Here is a 19,748-nt window from a genome sequence, read left to right as displayed (position 1 = left end):
CATTACTCGTCTTCAGTATCACATGATCCTTCAGAAATCATTCTAGATAGATATATATATATATATATATATATATATATATATATATATTATTTAATTTTTTTTTAATTTTCAGGATTCTTTGATGAATAGAAAGATATTATTTAGCAAGGATGATTTAAATTGATCAAATGTGATGATAAAGACATTCATAATGTTACAAACTTATATTTCAGATATTTCAGATAAATACTGTTTATCTGAACTTTCTATTCATCAAAGAAACCTGAAAAAAAATCTACTCCACTGTTTTTAGCATTATAATAATTTCAGCAACATCATAATAGTTTTTGAGCAGAAAATCAGATTAGAATGATTTCTGAAGGATCATGTGACTGCAGCAATGATGCTAAAAATTTTGCTTTGATCACAGAAATAAATTACATTTTAAAATTTATTAAAAAAGAAAACATTTATTTTAAATAATAAAAAGGGTTCAAAAGTGTATTGTGTTTGCTGTACTTTGGATCAAATGAATGCAGGCTTAGTGAGCAGAAGAGACCTACTTTAAAAACATTTAAAATCTTACCGTTCAAAAGTTTTGTCTGGTAGTGTAAATACAATAAAATCATACAGTAAAAATGAGTTTGTGTTAAATTTGAGTAATTTTGAATTAAAGTTGACAAGCTCTCTGATGAGAAACAGCAGAATGGGATTCGGGCTGATGCTTGTTGTTTGCACCCTCCTTCCAGAAGTCCAACGGATCTGTGACTGTCAATGCATTTGCTGCCACAAAGGTTGACTGTCTGAACGAACCTGCAAGCACAAGAAAAAAAAAATATTTTTTTTAAAGCAGTGTTTATAGAATTTGCCTCAACTGTCCAACTTGATGCTGTATGCATTTTTTTAAAAACATTATATACTACATATGAACGCTGTAGTGAGAAAAACTGAAGAAACATTTTATTGAAATTTTTTATAAAGATGGATGGGCCAGTGAATCACTGATTCAAGGTGTTTAAAAAAGGTAAATTCATTCAGTAATGAAACACTGCTGTGTGCAGAGACGCACGACATGGCTTTGTTTAGAACCATTTTTACAAAATGGACAAAATTACTAAAGACAATATTTTCTTCATAATTTAAATCACTTAATATTACATTCTTGTTTATTGAATTCTGATACTAGTAAAGTCTGCCACAGACCATGCTAAATGCTAACCAATCTGTTCATATAAACATTCTAATAGCGTGTGTGTTTCCTAGAAAGTCTGTGCATATAATAAACCTACTATGATTAAAAATCTCTATTTGTTGCTTTACAGTAACAATAATCTGAATTGACAGACGGTAAGATGATTGCTATTATGAATTTAAAGGTTACAGTAAATTAAAGATACCTGAAGCAGCTGCATTTTGCTGTTTAAATGCTGATTTAATAGAAATAATTTTAAGCGCATGCAAACCCGATCTTGATGTGACAAGACATGGTAATAAAAAACATTCCCAGGAAATAAATACCTTACAAATGTGTACTTTAATAACAATATAACTTGCTTAGGATAAAAGCATCTGAAAAAAATGCATGAATGTAAATGCAATGTAAAACAAAATGTGTTTTGGGTTACCTAATTCTGCATGTCTGTAAAATGGACAGCTGTATGATGATTCTGCCCCTGATGGTCAGCATCCAGTTTGTGCTTAGAGAAATCTCCTGTAACAGACAGTGTCACAACACCCTTTTAGTGTTACTATAGTTTATGATCAGAAAAGACAACTACTGTACAGTAATAAAATTTACATTTTTAATAAAATAAGCATTTATCATATTTATTAGCAAAACTTGCTATATTAATATATTGCTAGCTCGTTACTCTCTTTAAAAAGTTAACCTGTTCTGCAAGTCAGTGGAGAACAGCAGCCTGTGGCTAATTTGGCTAATTTAGTAACGTTAACATTAACTTAGTTAAATTGATGAAATGCTCACCTGTTGTTTGCACCGCGACGACGGCAATCACCAGAAAAGACTCTAATACACCTCCGATGCAGACGACATGACCACGAGACCACAAACTTGAAAATAAAACACAAAAGATGCAGTTAACCGTGGTGTTCAGTTTTACCTCAGTGTTTCATGTTAGCGCGCTGTTTATGTCACGTCTGTCACTGAAGGGACCGTCTATAAAGTTACATTCGACATTCATACACACATTTCTTACTTAAACATCATTTGAAGAGAATTACCTTGCTAGCTATAAAGAGGCAGCGTTTAAAAGATATTATGCTGCTCTGTGACTAACGTTAAGTTTGTCAACTTCGGCTTACTGACATTATTAGCTTACCAGTTCATGTTATCGTCGATACTATGGCAGTCATTCACAGAAGAAGATCCAAAATACACCTCCGCGCTCCGACGTTACAGACGACATCCAGACCAGAAACTTGAAAATAACAAACAAAAGAAGGGCTTGAAAATACAGTTTAAAATCTCCACAGAAACAGTGGTGTTGCTTAACGCACTTTACCTCAGTATTTCACCTCAGTTTGCTGTTAAGCTTGAGTAAGGGCTCGTCAGACGAACTAACTTGCATTAAAGGGCAGCCGAATATACAAACGTGTTTCTCAGTTTAAATAAAGTTTATTTCGACTAATATAGGTCACCTTAATTTACTCACCAGTCCATGTTTTCACCGTTATGGCGCCCCGTCAGTCAGAAAAAAAAGGCTACCGACATGAAAAACACGATGAATATTGTTAGTTTGCTGTTAACAAGTGAAAACAAATTAAAATTGTTCAGTTTTTCATAAAACAGAATTAATATACTAACCTTTTTGTCGAGTTATTGATGCAACATTTCTATTTTGTCCTTTTTACCGCCACTTCCTCTCAACAGGAGAAAAAAAAATCTCCCTTGCCATTGGTCAATTTTTCGCGGGCAAGTTCACTACTGTAAACGGATTTACAGTAGTGGAGAATTACAGTAGTGATCATATATTTTCCCATAATCCTTTGCAGTTTACAGTAAAATACTGTATATACATTTTACAGTATCTTACTGTAGATATTACAGTAAAATACTGTTCAAATTACAAAAATCGGTTACAGTGTGTACCATATGCATCAGACGTTTAGCCAACGTTCTGTGTGCGTGACGTCTGAGGCTGAGACTACCACAGTTCTGACTTGAAATGTCCATTGGGTGGCGCTTTAAATCTAATGCATCGTGACGTTTTAAAATAACGTACCATCCTTACTATACCTAAACCTGCTCGATAGTATGAACAAAAGCAAATGTGACGTAAAAACGCAATTGCAAGCATGCCGTTTTAGCTTGGTTTTTGACCTCTCATCTTTCAGCTCTTTCGTCGTAAGTCATGTTTTTCAAGTGATTACGCATCCTAAGTCCAATTTTGTGCTTGATGAGCTACCTAGCAAAACATATAGAGCTGTAATCATAACTGTGTACAAAAATGATTACAAGTGCTCGCTGTTTTATGGTCTTTAGCGTTCATTTCTGTTGGAAACTGCAGTGATATGTACTTTAAAAAGTTAAACGATAAGAATCACTATGTAACGGTACACAATAATGACATTTCAGCACCTTTGTTTTTGAAGTTACAGTACATTTTTGCTACAGCAGAGGGAAAAAACTAATAAAATTGCATTAACTTCCACCCCAGTATCTGGATGATTCATTAGTGTTGGGTAGAAACTGATTAAATGTAATCTGGATCACGTAATCAGGTTCCAAAACTTAAGTACTTGTAATTAGGTTATATTAAATTTTAAAATACTTATAATTTGACTACAGTTACTTCTTTACTGATTACATGATTACATACTATTTGCATGGTAAACATGATTTAATTGATTATTAGCTTTTTATAAAAAACTTGAATTCTTTCTCAAACCCCAGTTTGGGAAACTTTGATGTTTGATAATGTTTAATGCACTTCATGTTGTTAATAACAGCAACAACTGGAATATATTTTCTTTCTTTTTGTGGTTTTATATCAATATGCTACAAGATGATCCTATTTCCTATTAAATCAATGTGATTTAGGTTAAAAGTAATCTAAAATCTAAAAGTAATATTGTTTGATTATATAACCTCAAAAGTGTAATGTAATGGATTACATTACTAACTGAAATTTGTGTCATGTAATTAGGAATCAGTTACAAACTAAAATTTGCTGTTTAAACATCAAAACAGAATTTATTGTTTGAATTTCCCCCCAGAAGTGGACAGAATTTGAGAGATTAGGCTTTGTTTCTTATATATCAATATATAAAATTAAGAGGCACTTGTCCTTGTGACACAATATGTCTCATGAGAAGTGTCTGTAGACGTTCACACACAGCCGTTTTTGTGGGACACGGGCTGGTGTTCTAATGTAGCATATAGAGCAGAAGAAATTGTTGAATAAAGTAGTTATTTTTTTATTTTATTTTATTTTTGCACACACAAAGTATCTTAGTAGCTTCTCAACATTACGGTTGAACCACTATTGTCACATGGACTACTTCAACAATGTCCTTACTACCTTTCTGGGCCTTGAACACGTCAGAAAGCTCTTGGATTTATTCAAAAATATCTTGATTTGTGTTGCGAAGATAAACAAAGGTCTTACGGGTTTGGAACAACACAAGGATTTTTTTTGGCCAGTTGGTAGACAACCAATACATCCAAAAAAATTCCCAGTAAACCCTGACAACTATAGTAGAAACCCCCTAGCAATGGCATTGGAATCACCCTAAAATCACCCTGAGCAACAACCCAGCTGACGCTGTTTTCTAAAACCCATTTGTTTTCCAAAGATGTGTTTATTTTGAACATAAAATATTTGAATGCTGAATGCTAGGATAACGTTTAATACCAATTAGCTTCCAACTGCAGTATGGGGAACATGTGCTAGCATGTCAGAGCTTTGCCACAGGAACAGACAGCTGAGTAAAAGCTTCCCACATCACTCACACACTCGAGCAGCAGATGATGAGATTTGTCTGTGGTTCATTAGTAATGACCCACTCACAGACACACCTCAGCCCCACCCTGCGCACCCACTGGAGTGGAATGGGGGTTTTTACTCAGCGCTACGGTTTCAGTCTCATTCTTAATGGAAAGTGTGGGTGGATTCCTTCCTTGTGATCACGAAACCTAGTTTTGCTACGATGTCCACAGAAAGTGTGACAGGACCAGTAGAATGGAGTGAGAGATTGAACAAATCTTTTGTTTTTGTTGAGCCCTCGAGGTATGGGACGGGCTAGCCGTGTTTACATGCCCTGAGGATGTGCATTGTTTCTGATGCCTGGTCGAGCATAGCAGCCCTTCACTGCCAGTCTAGATCTGCTGAGAGCTGTTCCCATTTCCTGCTGAACAGGAAGAGCCAGCCCCCACTGGTCTTTGTCACTCAGAGAGACAGGAAGAGGAAATGGCCCACAGGAAATAGCTCCCCCACTTGCTCCGAATCATCCCACTGTACACTACATGAACTTACATGCACAAACTGTCCTCAGGCAGCTGCCTTACGGTAAAATGCAGTGTAAAAGTAAACATGTTTGGAGTTACCTAACCAAAACGGTGGTGTTACACATTGTAGTCAGGATGGTTTAGTTGTATTAAAGAACTAGTTTAAATAGAATAAAAGTAGTTGTATCTGTATTTAGATGTATTTTTTTTGTGAACATATCACATAGACCACAAAACAAGTCATAAGTAGCACGGGTATATTTGTAGCAATAGACAATACATTGTATGGGTCAAAATTATCGATTTGTCTTTTATGCCAAAAATCATTAGGATATTAGTAAAGATCATGTTCCATGAAAATATTTTGTAAATTTTCTACTGTAAATATATCAAAACTTAACTTTTGATTAGTAATATGCATAGCTAAGAACTTCATGTGCACAATTTTAAAGGTGATTTTATCAAAGCACCCTCAGATCCCAGATTTTCAAATAATTGTATCTCAGCCAAATTTTGTGTATCCTAATAAACCATACATCAATGGAAAGCCTATTTATTCAGATTTCAGATGATGTATAAATCTCAATTTCAAAAAAAAAAAAAAAAACCCTATGACTGGTCCAGGGCCACATTTAAAACAAAGATCTACCAAAATGTTTGTAACATCAAGAAAAGTAACTCTGTGTAGTTCACTCAAATGCAATTTAGTCAAAAGTACAACAGCAGCGCTCTGATATACAGCATTGAAGTTACATAAAATATAACGTGTTGAGAAAACTGTTTGCTCAGAAACAAATAACAGATTAACGATACCCAAGACTCCCCGTTGGATTTACCCTAAATGAATTATATCTCAAGTTTAACCACTACAGAAACATCAAAGCCAGTGGAAAATTCCACAAAATCTGGCCAAGGTGAGGCTGCTCTTGACGGGTTAATGAGTGCTGAACGGCCACTGATGCCCTGGAGCTCACATCTCTAAAAACATTGACACAAATTTTCAAATAGACATTATCTTTATTAACAAATTGCATATTTTATCTAAACAAGTATATTATCACCTAAAAACTCTTAAAACTACATTCTGTGACACAAAAACAGTGTTATTTATGAAATCATAGTGAATTTGTGTGTCTGCCATGACACTCGTTGTGAGAAATACCACAAGTGGAGTGATACAAACAGTAAAATGGTTGGAGTGCCAATATCACAATCAGATTCTCAGTTTAACCTCAATAGTAGTTAAACATTAGATATAATTAGTTCTCGGCAAATCTAATGAGTGGTCTTTGGTCTCTCTAAACTATTATTTGTTCCAGAGCTAATAGTTTTATGTAAATTCAGTGCTGTATATTAGAGCGCTGTCTTTGTACATTTGACTGAATTGCCTTTGATGCCTGTTGTTGTTGTTTATTAAATATTATTATTCAATAAATAATATTTTATATGAATAGTAGTATTTAATAAAAGCGTTTAGTATAAAAAAAACTGTGTGTTCGTAATATTTTAATTACATTAGATTACATTAGATGGCAATGAGACTGTTTTATGAATCAGCAGTAAAGACCTTTACATTGAAAAATATTAACAAAAATGATAAACAAAAGTTATTTTTAGTTTCAACAACAGCTTGGCACAAATCACCCTTAACAGATGAAAGGATATTAATGTTATGACAAAGATATCACTTTCCTTAGCGGATATTAAAACGAATGTTTTATTGTGAATATGAGATTGATCTGAAGAATGAACGCTGTATCAAATGCAGGCAATTACACTAAATCAATAAGTTTTCAATGAACGTTTGTTCATTACTAGTTCTAAAGTGACATTTAAATTCAAATTAGTTACAGAGGCTTGGGCTCAGCTGTTAAAATGTCAAACTAAGATTTAAATCCGTGGCAGAAGGAAGTAGTTCTGCACAAAAGAGGGTTTTTAAACACACCGTGTCGTTGTTTCTTATGTATTTACACACTTGTGCCATCAAACTGTTGCTTAAACACAATATCAGTAGACATGAGATACATATGAATGATTTAAACAGAAATTGTTCTATTTCAATTATCTTTTTTTTAACTTACACAATGAGATTTCAGGACTCCCACAGACTACTGAACATGTTGTAATGTTTCTGTAATTTTCATTTGGTCATACTATCTTTTAAAGGGAAGTAATACAGGTGCAGTGTCACCACAATCTAACCAGAAAGAAACCAGAAATTTACATGGGCACACATCTGTGACTGACGCACTCACCACCGGCTCCCATCTGCCCACACAGCGTTCACAGCCCTCAGCTGCCGCCAGCCATTTTTGGACTGTGAAAGAGGGTGTTAGCGGTTAGCTTTGATATGCACATCCCTATTTTGATCCTGAAAGTGATACTGAGGGGAAACGCAGGTAGTTTCTGCCTCATTGTGTAAGAGGACACTGTCCTCGAAACTTTTTCACACAAATTGCCAAAAATGGACCATTGACCGAAAAACACTGACATTAAAAATAGAGAAGTGTTTTTATGACAGGAATTTATAGATGCTACTTACGAAAATACAGTAATACTAAACAATGCTAAAGCAGAAGTTTCTAAATGTTTTCAGGTTTCAAAATACAAAAAATGCGTTATTGTCAGCACTGTTTTGTTTCAGAGAAATTAATCTTCAAATAGACTGTGGATGTGTTTTTTAGGCGTGTGTTTGGACAGTCACATGAGTCACTAGCATGGTACTTCCAGAAAAATAATTTAAATGCTGCACAACAACGTGGTCAAATGCACCAGGGTGCTGGAGCGTTATAGAAACATACCAGCTGAATATGTAAAACTGTGTGTGTATTTATGTATATGACTATTAGATCTCCAACATCCGGCTTCATTGTTCCAGAGGTGGCGCTACTCATATAGATTGTGTGACTCAGGTTTGGTATTTACTTTTCAGTGGTTGACTCATTCTAATCATTTTGCATACTTTTAATAAGATGGTGGATTTTAGCACTTCACCAGCAGTCCTCCCACTCAACAGGGCCGTCTGCGGCGAGACTTCTTCAGCTGGCATTTTCAGACAGTGAAACCTGGCATGGTGCTGGACTGCGATATTAATAAAGCAATGGAGTAATTAGCACCAAAACAATGATACAGTTATATAATGATAAACAAATTGTACTAAAGTGGCATTTCAAGTGGTGCAACTCTTTTAAGTAGGTTAAGCTATAGTTTGTTCATTAAAGGAAGAATTTCATCAAAAATTAACATTGTGTCATTGTTTACTCAAACTCATGTTGTTCTAAACAATGTCCATTTAGCTCATTGTCCTGGTTGCTTTCTTCCTTGCTATGTGAATGAGGACTGGGCTGTTGAGTTCCTATAAAAGCAAAATATATTTTTGTGTTTTATAGAATATTTTATGCTATAATAGTAATTATAATAATTTACTGACTTCCTGTTGTTCCAAACCTGCATTGAACCTGCATTTTCTATGAAAACTTATTTCCACCATGCAATGACAAAATAAAAAAGGAAATTGCTACTTTTTATCTCATAATTCAGACTTTTAATAAGTATAGAGTGATTTTTTTTCTTCAGAATTGTGATATAAACTTAGAATCCTGAGGTCACATGCCATAAAGGTTTTATTTTTCGAAATAAATGGGGTTTTTTTCTCTTACAACTGTTTCCGCACTGAATAAAAAAAATAAAAAGGAAATTGCAACTGTGAGACGTAAACTCGCAATTGTGAGGTTTATATTGCACAATTCTGACTTAATAACTCACAATGTAAACTCGCAACATCGGGGAAAAAAAGTCACAATCACGAGATATAAACTATTCTGAGAAAGTCAGAAACGCAAGATGTAAACTCGCAATTCCAAGGAAAAAAGTCAGAAATGTGAAATGTAAACTCACAATTCTGAGAAGAAATGATAAAAATCGCAAAAAAGGTCACAGTTGTGAGCAGAGGCGAACCAAGGTGAAGTGGGGGCCCCAGGCAAAATGAATAGATGAGGCCCTTCTAAAAGATTATTTCGTTAATATATCCTTGTTACCTAAATATACATTTACACAACGTACAAAAAGTAGTCAAAACACATAATATAACATAAATAGCTTATTTTTTAAACAAAGTGCATATTCTTTAACAAAATATTAATCTAAAACCTTAAAGATACAGAACAATCTTCTTATTTACAGTAATGGATTGTCACCAAAATGGTGCTTACGAGCCTTAGCTACAGCAAATGCTGTCACAATGTCCTCCATATTCAAAGACCTTCGTATGTTCCGTTCAATTGTTTTTTTTATCTAAAGATTTTTTTTTTCCTCCCAACAAAGCAATGCAACTGCCCACACTGCAAATACATGGCTTGAGAACAAGTTCATCAGGCTCATGTTTGGCCTGGTTAGACTTCAGTTTTAAACCCTATACAAAATATTTGGTCACTGTGTAGATTGTAGAATATTGACTATTAGTTCATTGTTAGTTGACAACTAATCATGTTAACTCAACTATTTTAATGTAGAAAAGCTAAATAAAAATGGCAACTAAGTAAATGTAATGATATTTATTTAAATTGTTTTGTGAGCTCTCCACTGGCAGCAAAACACAGTATCAAAACTTGCCAAGTTTGATGTTCTGCCCTCCAAAAGCAAAGTACAGTAACTACACATTTGGTCAAAATTGAATTGAGGCTTAAAATGGACTTTGTGACAACTGTTTTGTCTCCTGGCAAAGTCTCCTGGTTCAATTTTGTCCCGTTTCAGAGAAACGGGAGAGTGTGTTTGACTAGCTTTTTGTAAAAAAAAAAAGAGATGTTTGACTAGCTGTCAAAAAACTTTAAAGGTATTTTTCTCAGTTTCAGTGTTCGCATAGTTACTGCACTTTGCCTTTGGAGGGCAGTGTTCACCTCATTAACATTATCACCTATTCTATTGCAGCCTATTAATACCTGCATGAAATACATGCTGCTGCTACAGTAAGTGTAACTCTAGCTAGTAACTATTAGAAATAGTAAAAATTAGAAATTAGACAATCTAGAAAAACGAAAATAAGCTGGAACAACAAAAACATTGGTTTGTCATATAATTATCATTAAGTCATTAATGATCATTATCTCCATCACTTAACGTACCGCTGTCATGTTTCCTCTTTTCCTCCTCTTCTTGTTTATTTTTTCGCTTTTGGCTGCCAGATAAATAAGTCCTTTTCATTTTTAAAAAAAAGCCTAGTAATAAGTGCTGCTGTGCCAGTTTGAAAACCGCGGCTGACGCATCATGAAGAAAAAGCAAGCACATCCAGCGTAACGCAAGAGGGAGCCCTCTAGGGGGGATGCGGATATATTGCATCATGTTACGTGTATGTTTTTAATAATGGCATTTCAGATTGTTCAAATGGTCAGCTGTCGGGGGCCTCCTCAAAATGTGGGGCCCCAGGCAATTGCCTGTCTCGCCTATGCTACGCCTCTGGTTGTGAGATGTAAACTCGCAATTCTGAGAAAAAAAAAGCCACAATCGCAGGATGTAAACTAGCAATTCTGAGAAAAAAGTCACAATCACGAGATGTAAACTTGCAATTCTGAGAAAAAAAGTCAGAAACGCGAGATGTAAACGCGCAATTCCAAGGAAAAAAGTCTGGAACGTGAGATTGAAGCTCACAGTTTTGAGGTAAAAAGTCACAATTACAAGATGTAATTTCACAATGCCCAGAAGAAAAGATAAAAATCGCAAAAAACATCACAATTGTGAGATGTAAACTCGTAAAAAAAAATAAATAAAAAAAATCTCAATTGCGAGAAGTAAACTCACAATTCCAAAAAGAAAAGATAAAATTCGCAAAAAGGTCACAGTATTGAGATGTAAACTAGCAATTCTGAGAAAAAAAAGCCACAATCGCAGGATGTAAACTCGAAATTTAGAGAAAAAAAGTCACAATCACGAGATGTTAATCCACAATTCTGGGAAGAAAAGATAAAAATCGCAAAACAAATCTCAACTGTGAGATGTAAACTCGCAATTTAGAGAAAAAAGTCACAATCGCAAGAAGTAAACTCAAAATTCTGAGAAAAAAAGTCACAATCACGAGATGTTAATTCACAATTCCAAGAACAAAAGATAAAAATCGCAAAAAACATCACAATTGTGAGATGTAAACTCGAAATTTTGAGAAAAAAAGTCACAATCGCGAGAAGTAAACTCAAAATTCTGAGAAAAAAAGATAAAAATCGCAACACAGATCACAACTGAGAGATGTAAACTCGCAAAAAAAAAAAAAATCTCAATTGCGAGAAGTAAACTCACAATTCCGAGAAGAAAAGATAAAAATCGCAAAAAGGTCACAGTTGTGAGATGTAAACTCGCAATTCTGAGAAAAAAAAAGCCACAATCGCAGGATGTAAACTAGCAATTCTGAGAAAAAAGTCACAATCACGAGATGTAAACTTGCAATTCTGAGAAAAAAAGTCAGAAACGCGAGATGTAAACGCGCAATTCCAAGGAAAAAAGTCTGGAACGTGAGATTGAAGCTCACAGTTTTGAGGTAAAAAGTCACAATTACAAGATGTAATTTCACAATGCCCAGAAGAAAAGATAAAAATCGCAAAAAACATCACAATTGTGAGATGTAAACTCGTAAAAAAAAATAAATAAAAAAAATCTCAATTGCGAGAAGTAAACTCACAATTCCAAAAAGAAAAGATAAAATTCGCAAAAAGGTCACAGTATTGAGATGTAAACTAGCAATTCTGAGAAAAAAAAGCCACAATCGCAGGATGTAAACTCGAAATTTAGAGAAAAAAAGTCACAATCACGAGATGTTAATCCACAATTCTGGGAAGAAAAGATAAAAATCGCAAAACAAATCTCAACTGTGAGATGTAAACTCGCAATTTAGAGAAAAAAGTCACAATCGCAAGAAGTAAACTCAAAATTCTGAGAAAAAAAGTCACAATCACGAGATGTTAATTCACAATTCCAAGAACAAAAGATAAAAATCGCAAAAAACATCACAATTGTGAGATGTAAACTCGAAATTTTGAGAAAAAAAGTCACAATCGCGAGAAGTAAACTCAAAATTCTGAGAAAAAAAGATAAAAATCGCAACACAGATCACAACTGAGAGATGTAAACTCGCAAAAAAAAAAAAAATCTCAATTGCGAGAAGTAAACTCACAATTCCGAGAAGAAAAGATAAAAATCGCAAAAAGGTCACAGTTGTGAGATGTAAACTCGCAATTCTGAGAAAAAAAAAGCCACAATCGCAGGATGTAAACTAGCAATTCTGAGAAAAAAGTCACAATCACGAGATGTAAACTTGCAATTCTGAGAAAAAAAGTCAGAAACGCGAGATGTAAACGCGCAATTCCAAGGAAAAAAGTCTGGAACGTGAGATTGAAGCTCACAGTTTTGAGGTAAAAAGTCACAATTACAAGATGTAATTTCACAATGCCCAGAAGAAAAGATAAAAATCGCAAAAAACATCACAATTGTGAGATGTAAACTCGTAAAAAAAAATAAATAAAAAAAATCTCAATTGCGAGAAGTAAACTCACAATTCCAAAAAGAAAAGATAAAATTCGCAAAAAGGTCACAGTATTGAGATGTAAACTAGCAATTCTGAGAAAAAAAAGCCACAATCGCAGGATGTAAACTCGAAATTTAGAGAAAAAAAGTCACAATCACGAGATGTTAATCCACAATTCTGGGAAGAAAAGATAAAAATCGCAAAACAAATCTCAACTGTGAGATGTAAACTCGCAATTTAGAGAAAAAAGTCACAATCGCAAGAAGTAAACTCAAAATTCTGAGAAAAAAAGTCACAATCACGAGATGTTAATTCACAATTCCAAGAACAAAAGATAAAAATCGCAAAAAACATCACAATTGTGAGATGTAAACTCGAAATTTTGAGAAAAAAAGTCACAATCGCGAGAAGTAAACTCAAAATTCTGAGAAAAAAAGATAAAAATCGCAACACAGATCACAACTGAGAGATGTAAACTCGCAAAAAAAAAAAAAATCTCAATTGCGAGAAGTAAACTCACAATTCCGAGAAGAAAAGATAAAAATCGCAAAAAGGTCACAGTTGTGAGATGTAAACTCGCAATTCTGAGAAAAAAAAAGCCACAATCGCAGGATGTAAACTAGCAATTCTGAGAAAAAAGTCACAATCACGAGATGTAAACTTGCAATTCTGAGAAAAAAAGTCAGAAACGCAAGATGTAAACGCGCAATTCCAAGGAAAAAAGTCTGAAACGTGAGATTGAAGCTCATAATTTTGAGGAAAAATGTCACAATTACAAGATGTAATTTCACAGTGCCCAGAAGAAAAGATAAAAATCGCAAAAAACATCACAATTGTGAGATGTAAACTCGTAAAAAAAAAAAAAAATCTCAATTGCGAGAAGTGAACTCACAATTCCGAGAAGAAAAGATAAAAATCGCAAAAAGGTCACAGTTGTGAGATGTAAACTCGCAATTCTGAGAAAAAAAAGCCACAATCGCAGGATGTAAACTAGCAATTCTGAGAAAAAAGTCACAATCACGAGATGTAAACTTGCAATTCTGAGAAAAAAAGTCAGAAACGCAAGATGTAAACGCGCAATTCCAAGGAAAAAAGTCTGAAACGTGAGATTGAAGCTCACAATTTTGAGGAAAAATGTCACAATTACAAGATGTAATTTCACAGTGCCCAGAAGAAAAGATAAAAATCGCAAAAAACATCACAATTGTGAGATGTAAACTCGTAAAAAAAAATAAATAAAAAAAATCTCAATTGCGAGAAGTAAACTCACAATTCCAAAAAGAAAAGATAAAATTCGCAAAAAGGTCACAGTATTGAGATGTAAACTAGCAATTCTGAGAAAAAAAAGCCACAATCGCAGGATGTAAACTCGAAATTTAGAGAAAAAAAGTCACAATCACGAGATGTTAATCCACAATTCTGGGAAGAAAAGATAAAAATCGCAAAACAAATCTCAACTGTGAGATGTAAACTCGCAATTTAGAGAAAAAAGTCACAATCGCAAGAAGTAAACTCAAAATTCTGAGAAAAAAAGTCACAATCACGAGATGTTAATTCACAATTCCAAGAACAAAAGATAAAAATCGCAAAAAACATCACAATTGTGAGATGTAAACTCGAAATTTTGAGAAAAAAAGTCACAATCGCGAGAAGTAAACTCAAAATTCTGAGAAAAAAAGATAAAAATCGCAACACAGATCACAACTGAGAGATGTAAACTCGCAAAAAAAAAAAAAATCTCAATTGCGAGAAGTAAACTCACAATTCCGAGAAGAAAAGATAAAAATCGCAAAAAGGTCACAGTTGTGAGATGTAAACTCGCAATTCTGAGAAAAAAAAAGCCACAATCGCAGGATGTAAACTAGCAATTCTGAGAAAAAAGTCACAATCACGAGATGTAAACTTGCAATTCTGAGAAAAAAAGTCAGAAACGCGAGATGTAAACGCGCAATTCCAAGGAAAAAAGTCTGGAACGTGAGATTGAAGCTCACAGTTTTGAGGTAAAAAGTCACAATTACAAGATGTAATTTCACAATGCCCAGAAGAAAAGATAAAAATCGCAAAAAACATCACAATTGTGAGATGTAAACTCGTAAAAAAAAATAAATAAAAAAAATCTCAATTGCGAGAAGTAAACTCACAATTCCAAAAAGAAAAGATAAAATTCGCAAAAAGGTCACAGTATTGAGATGTAAACTAGCAATTCTGAGAAAAAAAAGCCACAATCGCAGGATGTAAACTCGAAATTTAGAGAAAAAAAGTCACAATCACGAGATGTTAATCCACAATTCTGGGAAGAAAAGATAAAAATCGCAAAACAAATCTCAACTGTGAGATGTAAACTCGCAATTTAGAGAAAAAAGTCACAATCGCAAGAAGTAAACTCAAAATTCTGAGAAAAAAAGTCACAATCACGAGATGTTAATTCACAATTCCAAGAACAAAAGATAAAAATCGCAAAAAACATCACAATTGTGAGATGTAAACTCGAAATTTTGAGAAAAAAAGTCACAATCGCGAGAAGTAAACTCAAAATTCTGAGAAAAAAAGATAAAAATCGCAACACAGATCACAACTGAGAGATGTAAACTCGCAAAAAAAAAAAAAATCTCAATTGCGAGAAGTAAACTCACAATTCCGAGAAGAAAAGATAAAAATCGCAAAAAGGTCACAGTTGTGAGATGTAAACTCGCAATTCTGAGAAAAAAAAAGCCACAATCGCAGGATGTAAACTAGCAATTCTGAGAAAAAAGTCACAATCACGAGATGTAAACTTGCAATTCTGAGAAAAAAAGTCAGAAACGCAAGATGTAAACGCGCAATTCCAAGGAAAAAAGTCTGAAACGTGAGATTGAAGCTCATAATTTTGAGGAAAAATGTCACAATTACAAGATGTAATTTCACAGTGCCCAGAAGAAAAGATAAAAATCGCAAAAAACATCACAATTGTGAGATGTAAACTCGTAAAAAAAAAAAAAAATCTCAATTGCGAGAAGTGAACTCACAATTCCGAGAAGAAAAGATAAAAATCGCAAAAAGGTCACAGTTGTGAGATGTAAACTCGCAATTCTGAGAAAAAAAAGCCACAATCGCAGGATGTAAACTAGCAATTCTGAGAAAAAAGTCACAATCACGAGATGTAAACTTGCAATTCTGAGAAAAAAAGTCAGAAACGCAAGATGTAAACGCGCAATTCCAAGGAAAAAAGTCTGAAACGTGAGATTGAAGCTCACAATTTTGAGGAAAAATGTCACAATTACAAGATGTAATTTCACAGTGCCCAGAAGAAAAGATAAAAATCGCAAAAAACATCACAATTGTGAGATGTAAACTCGTAAAAAAAAAAACAAAAAAAAAATCTCAATTGCGAGAAGTAAACTCACAATTCCGAGAAGAAAAGATAAAATTCGCAAAAAGGTCACAGTTGTGAGATGTAAACTAGCAATTCTGAGAAAAAAGTCACATTCGCAGGACATAAACTCACAATTCTGATAAAAAAGTCACAATAGCAGGATATAAACTCAAAATTCAGAAAAAAAAGTCTCAATCCAGGGATGCAAACTTGTAAATCCAAAAAAAGGTCACAATCGCGAGATGTAAACTCGCAATTCTAAGAAAAAAGGTCACATTCACAAAAAAGATCACAATTGTGAGATATAAACTCGCAATTCAGAGAAAAAAGTCACAATAGCAGGATGCAAACTTGTAAATCCAAAAAAAAGTCACAATTCTAAGAAAAAAAGATCACATTCACAAAAAAGATCACAATTGTGAGATAAAAACTCGCAATTCCAAGAAAAAAGTCACAATCATGGGATGTAAACGTGCAATTCTGAGAAAAAACTCACAATTGTGGGATGTAAACTCACAATTCCGAGAAGAAAAGCCACAATCGCAGAATGTAAACGCGCAATTCAGAGAAAAATGTCACAATCGCAACAAGTAAACTCGCAATTCCGAGAAAAAAAGTCACAATCACAAGATGTAAATTTACACTTCCGAGAAGAAAAGATCAAATTGCAAAAAAGATCACAATTGTCAGATGCAATTCTGATTAAAAAAAAAGTCAGTGAACCGTGAGATAAATTGTGAATTGTGAAATTGTGTCGCAATTAACTTGTTTTATTTTTATTTAGTGACGGAAACTGGCTTCCAAATTTCCAATTGACTTCCATGTTGTTGTAGCTGCAAGTTAATATCTCATAATTTGGATTTTTCTTCTCAGAAGTGTGAGTTTACATTTCACAATTCTACTTTTGTATGAAAAAGATAATAGATAAACTCGCAATCTTAAAAAAAAAATCTGAGACAAAATCTCAGACTGAATTCTGAGATTTAAACTGTCAATTGTGAGGAATAAAATATAAAAAGGACCATTTCATTCATATTTTATTTATATCTTTGTATTTATTTATTTTTAAATAAAGAAATTGCTAGTAAATGTCCAAATAATCACTAAGAAGCAGCATGTAACACATTCAGTTAAACGTGAAAATTTAAAGTAGAAAAACCAAAGGTTGATCTGCCTAGAAAACTAGTCCTTCCACTAAAAAGATTTAGACATCTTTACGGCTTTTTGTATGAAAGAATTATTACCAGTGAAATCACATTCACTTTCAAACCTTTCAGAACGTCTTGCACCATTGGCGTCCATTGTAAGTGCATTACCGTAACCGTAATTTTTATTTATTTCGACGAACAGGATGCCACAGATGCCAATGATAGCACTTGTCTGAACAGGAACATTCCTGTATGCAGCTTTCTGTGTATTTTTAGCAAGCCTGATATGGATTGTGTGCTTCATGTTTGCAGTTGGCGTCCCACATCCCTATATTCGCTGGAGAGCGATATGAAGCGAATGACTCATTTTTCTATATTCTTGATCTCAGATCCCTTGGGAGGGCAGGAGGGATGAAGAATCGAAGGAAGGAGGGCTGGAGGGGGTGTTGTGGAGAAAGGCAATGGCAACAGACGGGTGACACATCTCTTAACTGGAGGTTTTCTCCCCTCCTCTGAGGCAGTAGCTAAAAATATCATAACCTAGTGCCTTCATTAGACCAGACAGAGCTCTCCACATAAACACACACACACACACACACACACACACACACACACTCTCTTTGTCCACAACACGCAATACAGCTTTACCAAAACACAACTCATAGCGACCATTACCTACTCCACACGAGCCAATTAAAAGACGGGAGATGAAGAGAAAACCGTTGTGTGTCTCCGTCTGCAGACACTACATGTCCTTGCTATGACTCACCGGGTGATAAGTGCGTGGGCGCGCACATGTGTGTTTATGCGCAAGTGTGTCTGAATGTGTTTCTGGGTGAAGATGACATTCTTCAAGACGAGTTTGGTGGCTCTGACAAACTGTAAACTCACGAAAGTGTGTCACGAAGAAAAACATTAATTACACAGTGCGTGGTATTTCCAAACCAGCCAGGAAGAATATTGAATAACTGTAGTGGTAGATCTATAGTTTACATTATTATTTTTTATTTTAGAAGTAGTAGCATTATATTACATAAAGATTTATTTTCCTCAACAAGAAAACCAGCTTTTGTGCTTTTGACTGTAGAATTGATTCAATTCTTAATTTTTGTTTAAAAACAGTGTTGTTGTCTGTGAAACATAACCACATTTCTAACGAATTAAGCTTGATTCATGACTTTAAAACTGATGATTTTTTGAACTGAGTTTACTGGAAAATACTATTTCAGTTCTTCATTACGTAACAGTATCGGGCTAGTTATACTATGAAAAGTGTCTGAGATTAGTCAAATTAGCTAGTTAAATGTTACGTAACAACAGTATCGGGCCAGTTATTTAGACAATTTAGTTAGCTAAGCTACAAACGACATTATGAAACTGATCTAAATTAGCTCAGAGTTTGCCTGAAGCAAAGCTGAGCTGGTTACATTGGAAAATACCTCACCCTTTTAAAGGTGGGAACTGCATTTTTGGGTGGGTAAATGTTTAGTTGTTCATTACATAACAGCAGTATCGAGTGAGCAATTTGTAAACGTAGCTACTTAAGCTACAAACTTTGCTATTAAGGTGTCCAAAGCTAAATTGAAGTTTACTCTTTAAAAAGGTAGCTGGTTAAACTACAAGCTACATTGTACATTAGTGGTGGGACTATACTTTCTTGCGCGGATGAAACTTTGTACGTGCATTACATAGCAACAGTAGGGCAATTAAGCTGTTCAGAAAATTTAGTAAGCTATGTTACAAACTACAATAAAAAATAGCTAAGCTAAAAGCTATGCTTTAGCTAAATTAGCTGTTAAAGCTACAATCTACATCGTCCTTTTAGTAGCGGGACTACTTTTCTGGGCGGATGAACCTTTGGTTATTCATTACATAATAGCAGTATTGGCTAAGGTGGTCAGTTAGTCAATATGTTATAAAATTAGCCAAGTTAAGCTGTGAACTACACTTTAGTGAAATTAGCTGTTAAAACTACAAGCTACAACGTCCTTTTAGTGGTGGGACTACTTTCCTGGGCGGATGAAACTTTATTCATATGTTACATAGCAACAGTAGGGCAATTAAGCTATTCAGAAAATTTTGTAAGCTATGCTACGAACTACAATAAAAAATATCTAAGATAAAAGCTATACTTTAACTAAATTAGCTGTTAAAACTACTATCTACATTGTCCTTTTAGTGGTGGGACTACTTTCCTGTGCGGATGGAACTTTGTTCATTCATTACATAGCAACAGTAGGGCAATTAAGCTATTCAGAAAATTTTGTAAGGTATGCTACAAACTACGATAAA

The 19,748-nt window shown here is 34.3% G+C and overlaps 1 long non-coding RNA gene across 1 annotated transcript; it reads right to left on the bottom strand.

Moving 5' to 3' along the window:
- Positions 1-600: 600 nt before the first annotated feature.
- LOC141338350 (uncharacterized) lies at positions 601-2,440 on the bottom strand. Its single transcript, XR_012355836.1, has 4 exons — positions 2,322-2,440; positions 1,967-2,052; positions 1,608-1,693; positions 601-795 (listed from the first exon to the last, which is right to left on the bottom strand). It is a non-coding gene; the product is annotated as an uncharacterized lncRNA (long non-coding RNA).
- Positions 2,441-19,748: the final 17,308 nt, after the last annotated feature.

Source organism: Garra rufa, chromosome 7, assembly GCF_049309525.1.
Source record: "Garra rufa chromosome 7, GarRuf1.0, whole genome shotgun sequence".
Classification (NCBI taxonomy): domain Eukaryota; kingdom Metazoa; phylum Chordata; class Actinopteri; order Cypriniformes; family Cyprinidae; genus Garra; species Garra rufa.
This window is presented reverse-complemented; position numbering and strand designations above follow the sequence as displayed.